This window comes from Paroedura picta, chromosome 11, assembly GCF_049243985.1.
Source record: "Paroedura picta isolate Pp20150507F chromosome 11, Ppicta_v3.0, whole genome shotgun sequence".
Classification (NCBI taxonomy): domain Eukaryota; kingdom Metazoa; phylum Chordata; class Lepidosauria; order Squamata; family Gekkonidae; genus Paroedura; species Paroedura picta.
The window spans coordinates 6,622,186-6,635,797 of record NC_135379.1 but is presented as its reverse complement, the minus strand read 5'-3'; the positions used below and the strand labels follow the sequence as shown (position 1 = coordinate 6,635,797).

Sequence of the window (13,612 nt, the reverse complement as noted above, 5' to 3'; positions counted from 1 at the left end):
AATGTTGGTTTGGAACTGGTAGGGAACTTCCAGCCTGGATTGTGTGGGAGCTCCTGTTTTGTCGGTAGACCTGCTGAGGACCGAGCTTGAGGTCCAAGGCAGGACTGTAGTTCTGTCTATATGACTGGCCAATGCATGGTCAGATCCCTGACCAGTGGTGTGTACCAGTGAGAAGATCTGATTCAGTTTTAGCTCTTGTAGCTCACAATAAAGAGCTGAAATTAATTCCCAGTGTCCTGGTCTCTAAACCCATGGATCTAGCACCACCACCCCCAACCCCAGCATAGCTCAGTTTTGCGCCCAGAGAGTCCCAGGTTCAATCTAGGAAAGGAAACAAAAAACTAACTGAAAAACAGTTAGGAACTGAAGGGTTGGATGTTTGTACAGTGCAAATCATAGAATTCTATAGACATTTATTGTGTGCAGCTTACAAAATTAAGAAACGCACACAAAAACCTGTAAGCTATTCATTTTTTTTAAAACCATAGTATGCACCATACCACTTTGAACCCTCGATCTAACGCCTTTCGACCCAAAATGGGTCTTCTTCAGAGGTCTAATTATGGACACACAGAACGATAAAGTGAAAAGCACAGAAAGCAGCCAATACGATAAACATAGGCACTGTAGAAAAATAATTAAAAAATGGAAATCATTGTTATATACAGGAATGAAGCTAAACCACTCAAATAAAGAACACAGGAGACTATGAAATCATAGGGCTGCCATTGATGGCAAATCAATGCAGATTGAACTGATAGAAAATATGCATTTATCAGCTAATGGTCTCCTGTTAGTAATGTAAAAAAAAATATTAGAAAGATGAAATGAATTACTGGTTAAAAAAGAAGAAATTGTGTCGGAAAAGTGGGGGGATAAATTACCATCTCTCAAACTGGAGAAAATGGCTGCTTTAGAGCAGGGGTAGTCAACCTGTGGTCCTCCAGATGTTCATTGACTACAATTCCCCTGAGCCCCTGCCAGCATTTGCTGGCAGGGGCTCATGGGAATTGTAGTCCATGAACATCTGGAGGACCACAGGTTGACTACCCCTGCTTTAGAGGGTGGACTCCATAACATGATGCTCCACCAAGGTCCTCCCCATCTCAAATCCTGCCCACTCCTGGTTCCACCCACAAATTCTCCATGTATTTCCCAGCTCAGAGCTGGCACCCCCTAACTCTATGGCATTGAGCCTCGCAGAGGTCCCTGCTCTCCCCAGCTCAAGACCCAGATCCCCAGGAGTTCCCCGATCGAGAGATGTCAGCCCTTGTTGTATCTAGTTGTCTCTAGCAAGATCCTAGGTAATGATGCTGCATAGGAGGCACTTCCGATATAGCAAAAAGTCACCTGACTGATGAGTCCAGGTGGGCTATTAGGAATGCCAGACAGCAGGGGGCTAAAATGACATCAGAATATGTGCCAACACCATGTCCAGGCAGAACCTCAGATGGATGTCAGTACATCGTCCAACACTTTAGAAACTTTATGGCAGAGATCATAGAATCATAGAGTTGGAATGGAGCTCCTGGGTCATCTAGGCCAACCCCCTGCACTATGCAGGACACTCACAACTACCTGCCCACCCACGCTGGCCCCAATTCCATGCCCAGATGATGTCCCCCCCCAGAGCTCATTTGTTATGGGGGCCAGATCTGACATAAATGTCATTTTGTTGGGCCAGTTGTTACACGAAAAATGGACGATTCCAAATTAGTGACAAAGGAAAAAAAGAATCTATCCAGTGGCTTAATAAAGCTTGAAAAGATAAAGAGTCTCTTATTTTGTTGGGCCAGGCCATGTATCACAGAGAATGGAAGGCCAGGTCCCAGAGATAGGACTGACCCAGGCAAACCCAATTAACAATTACTCAAAATATAATGCCAAGCCATTGATTCCTAGCAGTGAAAGAAATTGGTTTACTGGGGAACCCCCAAAAGCCCCCCAAAATGGATATAATCATATGCTAGACTAGTTTTTCCTCCAAGGGTTTCTCCCTTGCAGTTGGAGGTTTCAGATTTAAATGTGGTGTGTATTCCAAGGCATGGGGGAGTATGCAGTGGCCATGCATTGTGCATGGGATACATGGGAATGCAGGGCAAAAAGCAAAGAGTTTAGCAACCGACTCTGGGGCAGAGCATAGACTCTTGCATGGTTAGCAGGAGTGAGTTCCCAAGGAAATCATCTACACTTCAGGCTGCAACCCTAAATACACCGCCTGTGATAGTTTCAGGAGGGTAGCCATGTTGATCTTCAATACAGCAGTTAGATCAGACTTTCTCAAACAAGGTTTCTCAGTTGCCCTGGAAGGGTTTCCCAAACAGATGGGAATTAATTAATTTTTAACACACTCTTGGCTGTGTGGGGAGGGAGTCGCGTTGCTGGTTTCCATTTGGAGCCTGGGAAGGAAAGGGACCTCAGTGAGACCTAGTGCCCTAGACCCCCACCCTCTGTTTTGTCCAGGGGGACTGATCTCTGTTGTTTGGAGATGAGCTGTAATTCTGGGGCAATTCCCATCTCCCTCCTGGAGGCTGGCATCCCTAGTAACATTCTGTCCAGGTGGCATTTTCCAAACAGTATTATCTTATCATCATTGGATGTTTACTTTGGATCTTTGTGAGTAAGGCACACTATAGTATAATGCAACTCGCTAAACGGAAATAAGAAGCACCCCTTGAGGTCCAGGCGTGAGCCAGTGGGAAGATGCGTCTCCCCTGCTGAAGACAGTTGAGCTAAATGCTCCTTGGCATCCTTCAGATTCTAGGCCCATTGTGTGCCGGGGGCTGGGCAAAGGGTACATTCAAGGTCAAGTTGCCAATGGATTGGCCAGTACTGCCCACTAGTGGTGAAAAGGACTATTTGCTTTGATGTTCCCATCCCAGTTTTCAGTATTTACACATGGGAAAGAAATTCCTCTGAAACCTGAAGTCCAGAACATCCACACAAAGTGCTTTGTTGGCCTGTTTGGTATATATTTATCTCGGCATTGGACTGTTGCTTAGCCATATTGTCGTTATTGTTACTGTTTATTACTGCTGTTGCTATTATTATTCTGTTCGGATTTTATTGTCGCATGAACCAGGAAGGCCCCGTGAAAGGAATAAGGGATCCAGCCGCTGATTCCTCAGAAGCAGGTTAATAATATAAAAGCGCTTTCCGAGACACCTGACAGCCTCCCAAACCAAACCAAATCAGCTCAGATTAATTCCGCTTGCCTTTTGACAAGCAGCATATTTGGTGTTTCGTGAAGGGTTAGCAGTTGCTGAACATCCCAAACGCACCAAATGCAACCCTCCGAGGAGACATTCGTATCAGAACCATGGCAGATCAGACGCATCTGCATCCAGGTATTTACCGAAAACAACAAACATCTGGGGCTGATGGGCAGACTGCCGGGCATTTTGAGCTCCTCCATCCAAGAGTTTTCCTTTGAAACTCAGCATTTCTTGCAGTAGGCAAACCAGTCCCCCCCCCACACACAAATAACAGATACCCTTTGATATTTCCTAATTGCTCGTTAATGTAATAGCTCGTTACAAGCTTGGCCCCTTGAGAATTGTGGGAGCTCTCTCTTTTGGAAAGGTCATTGAGGCCTTACTGTTTCATGCAGGCATCTCAGCGATCTCAACAGAGATCACATCACCTGGAGAAAATGGCCACCACGGAAGGTGGACTCTAAGGCACTATAGCCCAGGGGTAGTCAACCTGTGGTTCTCCAGATGCCCATGGACTACAATTCCCATGAGCCCCTGCCAGCGGTCCCTCCGCCACAAACCCTTCCCTCCTCAGGCTCCACCCCCAAAATCTCCTAGGGTTTCCCATCCCGGAACTGACAACCTGGTAACTGCAATCTGTCATAGAGTTGGAAGGGGCCAGACAGGCCATCGAGTCCAGCCCTCTTCTTAATGCAGGATCAGCTTCAAGCATCCAGAATAAGGATCTATCCAGCCGCTGCTTGAAGACCGCCAGTGAGGGGGAACTCCCCACCTCCTTAGGCAGCCCATCCCACTGCTTAACAAGACGCCTAGAATCCTAGAGAGGGAAGGGGCCATCTGGGCCACCTAGTCCCACTCCCTGCTCCATGCAGGTATAGCTGAAACTGGATTCAGAAGGTTCCCAGACAATGACCCTGATTCTTCCGGTTGGGTGTCTCTTCAGTAGATTAATAACTTTGAAATCAAAGAGCCAAACTCGATTCAACAGTGTCCTCAGGGTTGCCCAGTATGAGCTAGAAATACCTGGAGATTTGCGGGCGGAGCTTGGGGGACAAAGGGATTTGGGAAGGGGAAGGACCTTGGCAGGGCACCTCGTAAAGTCCCCCCCCTCCAAAGCAGACTTTTTTTCCAGGGAACTTGGTCGTCTGGAGAGCAACAGTAATAGCAGGAGGTCTTCAGGTGCCACCTGTAGATAGGCATCCCTACCACAGGTGCCGCTCCCGGATTTCCTGCCGCAGGCATGGAAGGCACAAAGGAAAGGCTGCAGTCCTGAAACTGCTGATGGAGCAGCAAGAAGCCCACGTGTGTTTGTGGGTGTTTGACACAAGTGCTGATGGCTCCCAGGTCTTGATTCACGCCTTTTATTTACCACCCCTCACGGTGACATCTCGGGTGGTGTACATGGAACCAGAGGGGAATGGGAAAGGTCCGTAGAACATTTGGAACAATATGAATGAGAAAAGATACAAGCAGTCATAACAGCACCACATATGGATTGTTTTATGTATCGTTCATAAGTTCCAGTTTGGTGCAGTGGTTAGGAGTGCGGACTTCTAATCTGGCATGCCGGGTTCGATTCTGCGCTCCCCCACATGCAGCCAGCTGGGTGGCCTTAGGCTCACCACAGCACTGATGAAACTGTTCTGACCGGGCAGGAATATCAGGGCTCTCTCAGCCTCACCCACCCCACAGGGTGTCTGTTGTGGGGAGAGGAAAGGGAAGGCGACTGTAAGCCGCTTTGAGCCTCCTTCAGGTAGGGAAAAGCGGCATATAAGAACCAACTCTTCTTCTTCTTCTTCTTCTTCTTCTTCTTCTTCTTCTTCTTCTTCTTCTTCTTCTTCTTCTTCTTCTTCTCATGAAAACCGTCCCGAACCCCCGGGGAAGGCGGTATATCAAATAAATAAATAAATAAATAAATAAATAAATAAATAAATAAATAAATAAATAAATAAATAAATAAATAAATAAATAAATAAATAAATAAATAAATAAATAAATAAATAAATAAATAAATAAATATGGGTGATCGTAAACCGTCGAAGGGGTTAACAGCAGCACATAGGGCCATACTGGATGCCAAGGTTGCCTGGAAAAGGGGAAAAGGGGGTAGGGGGGTCCCCGTCACTGGCCTCACACAAAAGCCTGGTGGGAGAGCTCCGTTTTGCAGGCCCTACGGAACTAGGTGAGTTCTGATAGCGCCTTGATTCTGTTGGGGAGCTTGTTCCACCAGATTGGGGCCATGCTTGCCGTTAGAGATCTGGTATTCCCACGGAAAACAAACTGTTGTGTAAAACAAGCCCATTCTACAGAAAAACCCACAGTAGCTGCATTTTTGCACAGATTCCTGAAATTCTCCCCCTTCTCTGTCCACTCTTGCTTCATGGAGATGAGGGCCCCGTGGGACCTTAGACAGTTCCGCAGGGCCTGTAAAACAGGTTCCGCCAGGCCTGCGGTTGAGGCCTACCGTGGCATCTAGCTGCCTCTGACTCCGCCTGGAGCTATACCCCTCAGAGAGGGCTGTGTTAAATGGACTCCCCTTTCCCATATTAAAGGCAACATTAGCGATATTTTAAAATGTTTTGACTGTATTCCACTAATTTAACATTTTATTTTTGCGTATATTTTAGACTGTATGTCCTTTATCGGCATTGTCACCCTCCCCGAGTCCTTGGGAGAAAGAGAAGAATTTAAAAAATCGAAACAGAAATAAACGAATGAAGTTGTTTCCAGTGTTTAAATCAATCATTAGATGATGTTTATTTCAGCAGAGGGCTTAATTCTGGGGAGAAAAGGTGCCCGGTCCCCCAGGGCTCTGATAGCAACATGACCTTTGGTACCTGGGAAGGCGGAGGGGAAAGGCCGCCTTCCCTGACAGCTGGGGTGATAATCCTATTTCTCTCTCTTAAGTGCTAGTTGATCAGTCTGCACAGCATCCATGGGCCGTATTTATTTCTCCACAAGGTTAAATTACCCCAAAGAGGAAAATATGTGTGTGTGCTCGCCTCTGTGCGTGGGGGGAGAATCTAGTTAAGAACGTGTTTATTTTTTAAGGGAAATTTAGTCGTTGCTACGAATCAGTGGGAGACGCGTTTAAATTATTTACAGGCCTGCTTTTAAAAGCAGGGGAAGGTTATAGAGGCCTGCCTCCCAATGAGAGCTGGTGACCCCCCAGAATTACAGCTCTTTCCCAAACTGTAGAGGTCAGTTCCCCCGCAGAAATGGATGCTTTGGAGCAGGGCTGAATGCTGGCAGGGGCTCATGGGAATTGTAGTCCAGGAACATCTGGAGGGCCACAGTTTGCCCACTCCTGCTTTGGAGGCTGGGCTCTGGGGCATGGCACTCCAGTGAGGTCCTGTCATCCTCAAGCTCCACCTCCACATCTCCTGGGGTTTCCCAACCAGGGTCTGGCAACCCAACCATCCCATCCCTCAGAACCCGATGCCACCGAATGGATTGGATCCAAAGGGTCCAGCCATTTCCCTTCTGGCCCCTGACACCCCTTTCTCCTGCCCCTGAAGGTCAGAGAACCCCACCCGCCATTTTGGTGCGAGAAGGACTGAGTGACCCATTTGCACATATAGCCGGGTCATTCATGCTATGGTAGGCAGAGTAGACGGAATATTAGAAGATATGTTTCTGCTGCCCGAGAGCTTGGAATGGGGGAATTTGAGTGAAAACAAGTTCTTGAGCACAGCTGCTCAGCCATGCGAATGATCCACCGTTTGTGAGATATTTCCAGCGCCTTCCTTAACATTCGACCCTGGACCACAATGTAATTTTGTGCGGCCTGCCCTGCAGAGGAGGACTCTTTGCCAAGGGGGCCAAGGGAAATGTATTATTTTTTCTCTCTCAGGCCTCGTTCTGTCACCTGAAGTGCATTTCCAGCCATCCAGAAGGGCATGAAATGGCGGAGCGACCTGCGGTGTGTTTATTGGACACCTCTCTCACCCTCTCTTCCCCCTCCCCAGGCTAAGCATAGAAGGACGGATGAATGGGGTCATGCGCCAAGTCCCCTGCAGCTAACCATTATTTTGGGTGAATAAAGGATGGTTAAGGTTGAGTGGAATGTCAGCAAACCTTTCATCCTCCTTCCTTTCAGCTGTCGGTGTTCTTACCCACAAGCCATACAAAGTTTCCTGGCTTGGTTTTCACAGATGTGGCCAGCTGGCTCTTTCTGCATAATGTCTGCGAGCTTCTTGGCCAGAGCCTGAATATCTTTGGCCTCCGTAGCTACAGGGAGGTAATACTCGGATGCTTCAATCCTGACGTGGTCGACTCAGTTGCGACCTTCGTAAGCAACAATCGGAGAACACCATCCAGAACACGAATATAAGAACATGTGGTTTTGCAAGCGGAGATTTCCTAGGAAGGGCCGGGAAAAGGGAGGCAGGTCCCCAGTTCCTGCACGTAGGGTGCCTGGTTTAGATCAGGACTGTGGCTCCCGCAGGAGCGGTTGAAGGATTTGCAAGGCCTGTAGCGCTAGAGTCAGTTTAAGGATTTTGGGCGCCTAGCAGAGTCCAATTGCAGTGGGAGCAGCCAGACTGGAGATGGAGGGGGCCCCCCTTCACAGTGGAAAAGGGTGTCACTCCGAGGGAAAGGAGGGGGCATTCCAAAGTGGTTTGCCATTGCCTGCCTCTGAGTAACAACCCTGAGGGTCTCCCATCCAACTACAATCCCTGCTTAGCTTCTGAGACTTTATGAGAGCAGGCTAGCCTGCCCCATGGGGGCAGATTTACACCCATCTAAGCCTGCTGAGGTCTTTGGATCTAGAAGGGATGGTTAAGGGGGACAGTGTTTGTGGAACTGCGTTCCCAAATCCATGGGATTCTCCAGTGCTGGAAAGCAATTCCTTGTTCCTCAAAGGTTGCTCCAGACCAGGGGTAGTCAAACTGTGGCCCTCCAGATGTCCATGGACTACAATTCCCAGGAGCCCCTGCCAGTGAATGCTGGCAGGGGCTCCTGGGAATTGTAGTCCATGGACATCTGGAGGGCCGCAGTTTGACTACCCCTGCTCCAGACCCTGCCCCTTAGCCTCTTTAAGAAGTTATATTTCCAGGTCAAGAAATTCAGAGTGGACAAAACACACACACACACAACACTTTGCATTTTGATTGCTTTGCTTGGATCGTCTGCATATTATTCACCTGTTGGGCAATTTTGGGGTGCCCATTCGCGATTGTAAGCGATATGTTAAGGAGCCAAGGCACAAGACACCGGCGAGGAGAGCGTACGCTGATTTTTAGCTGAAGTAGTGCTGTGCATAATTTAATTTAATTTTAAGTGTAGGGCAGATGGTTTTGTGTTGGACAAGAGGGTGGTTTGCTGCCGTTGCTGCTTTCCAGGCACTGGCCAGTGACTTAAGAAATAAGCTTTCGGGAGATGCCGTACTCAGCACTGGCAATGATTTGTTAAGAAAACATTAAAATAGCTTTTCTCAACTTTTTTTACCCTTGAGAATCCCCGGAAACACTCTTCAGGCTTCGAGAAACCCCAGGAGTGGCGCAATTGTGCAGAATGTGGTTGGGAAGTATAGGTCTCTCCCCTTCCCGCCCCCTCCAGGCACATCATGAACCAATTTGGGAGGGGGTGGGTCAACATGACCAACTAGGGCCCTTCCTCTGGCCAGCACTTATTACATCCGGCATATCTTCTATCCTATGATGGCTTGGTTGTGAATTGAGGAAGATTTGGGGATTATGCCACCGTTTTAGGGAGTTATGGGTGTTATGGGGGTTTTATGGATGTTTAGCATGAGGGGTGTGATTTCTTTTATTGGGGTTTGTTTCTGCATTGGGTAACCCACCACAAGTCCCCGGAGAGTGGCAGGATAAAAATCTAATAAATAAATAAATAAATGCATTCATTCATTCATTCATTCATTCATTCATTCATTCATTTAGATTTTTATACCGCCCTTCCCTACGGCTCTGGGCGGTTTACATAAAACATTTTAGAACATTTACATATGGCCATATCACCTGAGAAATCCACCTGTCTCCACTTTTCTACCCTTGAGAAAGCCTTGAAACATCCTTCAGGTTTTGAGAAACCCCAGAAGTGGCGCAATCGTGCAGAATATGGTTGGGAAGCAGAGCTGTGGACACGCCCACCTGTGGCCCCTCCCCTTCCCACCCCCTTCAGGCCCATCATTGGCCATTTTGAGAGGGGTGGATGGGTTGACATGACCATATATGGTTATATAACTCGATAAATATTTAATATAATTAAAAATATATCTAAAGAATTAATTAACTCCCACCCATTCAGGCAATCCTTCCAGGGCTGTCAAAACAAAACAAAACAAAAAACCCATGGGTTTCACAAAATCCTAGTTGAGAAAGCCTGCATTAAGGTGTGATCCGGAAACAAGGAAGCACTTTGAAGCCCCATTGCTTCCAGTGGGAGAGTTACATGTGACTTTGGTCAATTGCATTGGATAGGCATTAAAAAAAACAACAACCCAGGTGTGTCATGCCCTTAAAGAAGAAGAAGACTGATACGGGTTGCCCAGTCCTATAATTTGCCACAATGACAGTGGAGTCTTAAACAGAGTTAGGTCAGTAAAGCATATTATTGAATTGCAATTGACTCACAGGGACCCACTGAAGTTCTACCTAATGGGGTCTTCAAGGCAAAGTGACAAGCAAAGATAGTTCGCCATTGCTTTCTTCTTCATAGCAGCTCCTCTCTGCCCTAGAGTTTTCCATCTAAATACTGACTTTGTTTAGCTTTTGAGCTAGTCCGGGCTACTACAGCTGCTGCCAACAGATTGTGCCCTTCTCAACCCATTGGGAATAGAACTGCATCATCCAGCTGTTTCCTTTCCTTGCTTAGTGGACTAATGTTCTTTGCTACAAAGCCAAAGACCTCATCTAATCTCTTCATTTCAATGACAGACCAACAGGTTGGGCATTAGCTCCTCTATCGTTTCTCCCTCCACAGGTGCCATCAACTTAGGGGGATGGAGATGAAATAAGTTATAATTAGTGATGTAACAGAACGAATGGCCGCTATGGTTATAAGGTGGATGTTAAGCCACCGTTTTAAGTGTCAGAGGAATACACTTCCCAGAATATCAACAATGGATAATGTGGAAATAGTCTAAGACAGAAATAGTCAACCTGTGGTCCTCCAGATGTTCATGGACTACAATTCCCATGAGCCAGCGTTTGCTGGCAGGGGGTCATGGGTATTGTAGTCCACGAACTTCTGGAGGACCACAGGTTGACTACCCCTGGTCTAAGAGAGACTTTCTCAGCCAGGGTTTTGGGAAACGCTGAGGTTTCTTGAGGGTCCTGGAAGGCTTTCCCAAATGGGTAGGAGTTAATGAATTTCTTACATATTTTAAAGGTGTTAAATATTTATTGCGTTTTGTGACCATATGTAGTCATCGACCCGCCCCCTCCCCTCCTCAAATGGCCAATGATGGGCCTGGAGGGGGTGGGAAGGGGAGGGGCCCCAGGTGGCCACGTACACAGATATGCTTCCCAGCCATATTCTGCACATGATTGTGCCACTTCTGAGGTTTCTCGAAGCCTGGGGAATATTTCAGGATTTTCTCAACTTCAGAAAGTTTCTCAAATTGAGAAAGGGTGGTCTAAGCCATGCTGGCCATGGTTTGTCATGAAAGAGCATGCAACTGTTGCCTTTGTAGCCAGTTCTGGAAGAATGGTGTGGGGGGGGGGGTTGGGGGCAGAACATCTTGACTTTCAAGGGGAGCTTTTAATTCCAGATGTTAAAATGTCACCCTTTGTTACAGCAAAGAAAGTTCTGCCAATTAGCTACATCACAAAAGCTAAAGCACCTTCTTCTGCTTGGATCACGTCATGATAACCGGGGGACAGGGGGGGGGGGCCCGCTTTCCCCATGAAGTTGTCCATCGTGTGAAATTGTGTTGGGGAATTCTGTTTATACAGAAAACGGGAGTTTATGTCTGAGCGAGCAACACCGGCCTTACAGCTGGAGAATTCAACTGACTTGAAAGTCACAGGGCTTCCGTGTCTTCTTTCTGCTCCACCCTCACATTCTTTCGCAACAAATCTGCTTCTGAAACTATGCTGGTAAATCCTGGAAACTTTCTTGGACCCCCCCCCTCCCTCCTGTTGGTGAATAAAGCCTTTTTTTAATTAAGCAAGCCCAGGTGGTAAGCCCACATAGCAAACATATTTTTCCCCTCCACCTTTATAATGCCTCATTAGAATTCTCTCCTTTTGAAAGGATTTCTAATTATATTGTCTAATAAAACTAAACCTTGGAGATCATTTGCATATTATATGAAGAAATCTCATACAACAAACTCACAGCGGATTCAATTAACATAATAGCTAATTATATATCCCATCAGCCTTTTGAGGAGCCCGGCATTCATGTTTCTCCTCTTCCGGCCTGCGGGGGAGGGGGAGTAGGAATTTTCACTTTTAAATATTGATTCCTAATAAATATCAGCGATTGGAAGACATTTGTGGGCTTGAAAACACATGCAAAATGACACAAAATGCTTTTTTTCTTTTTTTTTATAACGCTTGTTTCTCAATTCCTAGAAATTTATTTATTTATTTATTTATTTATTTATCATACTTATATACCGCCCTCCCCGGAGGCTCAGGGCGGTTTCCCCGCCCCTGTTGTCGATTAAAAAAAAACCTCTGCATGCTATCAGACATTTACTTATATACACAGGTAGTTGTTCACATGTAGACATGCATAATTCATCCGTGGGACGAAAGAGGGGAATCCCTCTCATGTGGAGCATTTTGGTACGTTGGATTTTGGAAGAGGTCTATCCGTAACATGTCCCCATCCCAGTTGCATTCTTGGCTGGTTTGGGTCTCTATCAAGGCAGAAATTTGTGATGAGATTAGCAGAGGCATAGTCATGAACTGGCTCATGAGCTTCCTTGTAATTGACTGTTATGAAGGTGTCATCTCTGTAGCCCATAATGAATTCTCCATCACGGGGCTTAAAATTGGCTAAAATATCCTGGAACTGATTTGTAGCTGTGCGTGTGTGTGTGTCAGTATTAACTCCCCCCCCCTAGCATTTTGAATGACTGCCTCAATCAACTTTCTTTTTTTTATTATTGCAAATATGCTTTGAATGGTCACAGCGGCGACTTATTTGAAAGTACTTTAAGACATCTACCCAATACTAAAATCCGCACAGACAGCAAAAATCAAGGGGGGGGGAGAGAACCAAGTTTTTCCAGGATGTCAAATTATTTATCTCTGTGTGCGTTAACCAATGATAGCCGCTAAAATTTGATGGCAAGTCTGATGCCTTTCTCTCTTTACAATGATGGCTGCCTAGTTATTCATATTTTAATGAGGTTAGTATCTCTGAGCCAGCTTTTTCGGGGTGGAGGCCCACGTCTCCGGTGTGACAACAATAGGAGCTGCTCTGTTGACACATACTATTCAGAATCCTCAGAGTCTCCAAAGAAAGGGATTCTGCTGCTTGCCCAAATACTTTTTTTTTTTTTTTTGGTGTGTGGCTCTTTGATTACTAAAGCAATTTTAAAGCATAGTTAACTTTAGAGGGCCGTCGTTCTGATGGGGGGTGATACCAGTTGTGAAATATTATTTATACACACACGCACATGCATACATATGCATATATACACACAAACACACACATATATACTATTCCCAGCCAAATAAAATCAGAGTCTAGTACCACCTTTAAGACCAACAAAGATTTATTCAGGAAGTGAGCTTTCAAGCAACTCCTTGTTTTCTGTTTCCACCCAAGTCCGACACAGGTGAATGCAGAATTCCACTGACACCAAAGAAATTCGGGGTATTTTGCTTCTCTAATCCCAACTCCTGATATGTGTTTGGGTGGGGTGGGGGAGACTTGGATCCACATTGCACTCGAAAGCTCACTTCCTGAATAAATCTTTGTTGGTCTTAAAGGTGCTACTGGACTCTGATTTTCTTGTGCTACTTCAGACCAACACGGCTAGCCATTTGAATCTATTCCCCGCCAAATGCATTCAGTCAAATACAGATTCAAGTTGTTTTCGGATGAAGGAGAAATAGTCCAGCCATTAGGTCCAATAGTACATATTTTATTTGTGGTAGACCATCATGTACCCATGGAGGCCTGGAACAGTTGCGTGGAGAGTTTACAATTCTGTGCGTAAAGTGGCACCCAAGATTATTGAGAAGCAGAGTTTAAGTTCTTAATAATTATGTGGGGGAGGGGGAAGGAAAGCAGTCTGAAGTCTCACGGTGATTGGGATTCTGACCTTTTCCCCTAAAGAGAAGGTGCAGGGTTGGGACGGAAGGAAAGAAGGTATTTGTGACTAAGTCATCCACCACCCTGTTTAACGTGACTTTGCTGGACAGAGAGAGAGGCAGTGCTAAACTGCGTGCAAAACAATGCAATTCCCGCTTGTT

At 46.2% G+C, this 13,612-nt stretch overlaps 1 protein-coding gene across 1 annotated transcript in view; it reads left to right on the top strand.

Annotated features, from left to right (window-relative positions):
• CNPY1 (canopy FGF signaling regulator 1) overlaps window positions 1-13,612 on the top strand; it is a 43,106-nt gene that overhangs the window by 17,245 nt on the left and 12,249 nt on the right. The window lies entirely within an intron of this gene.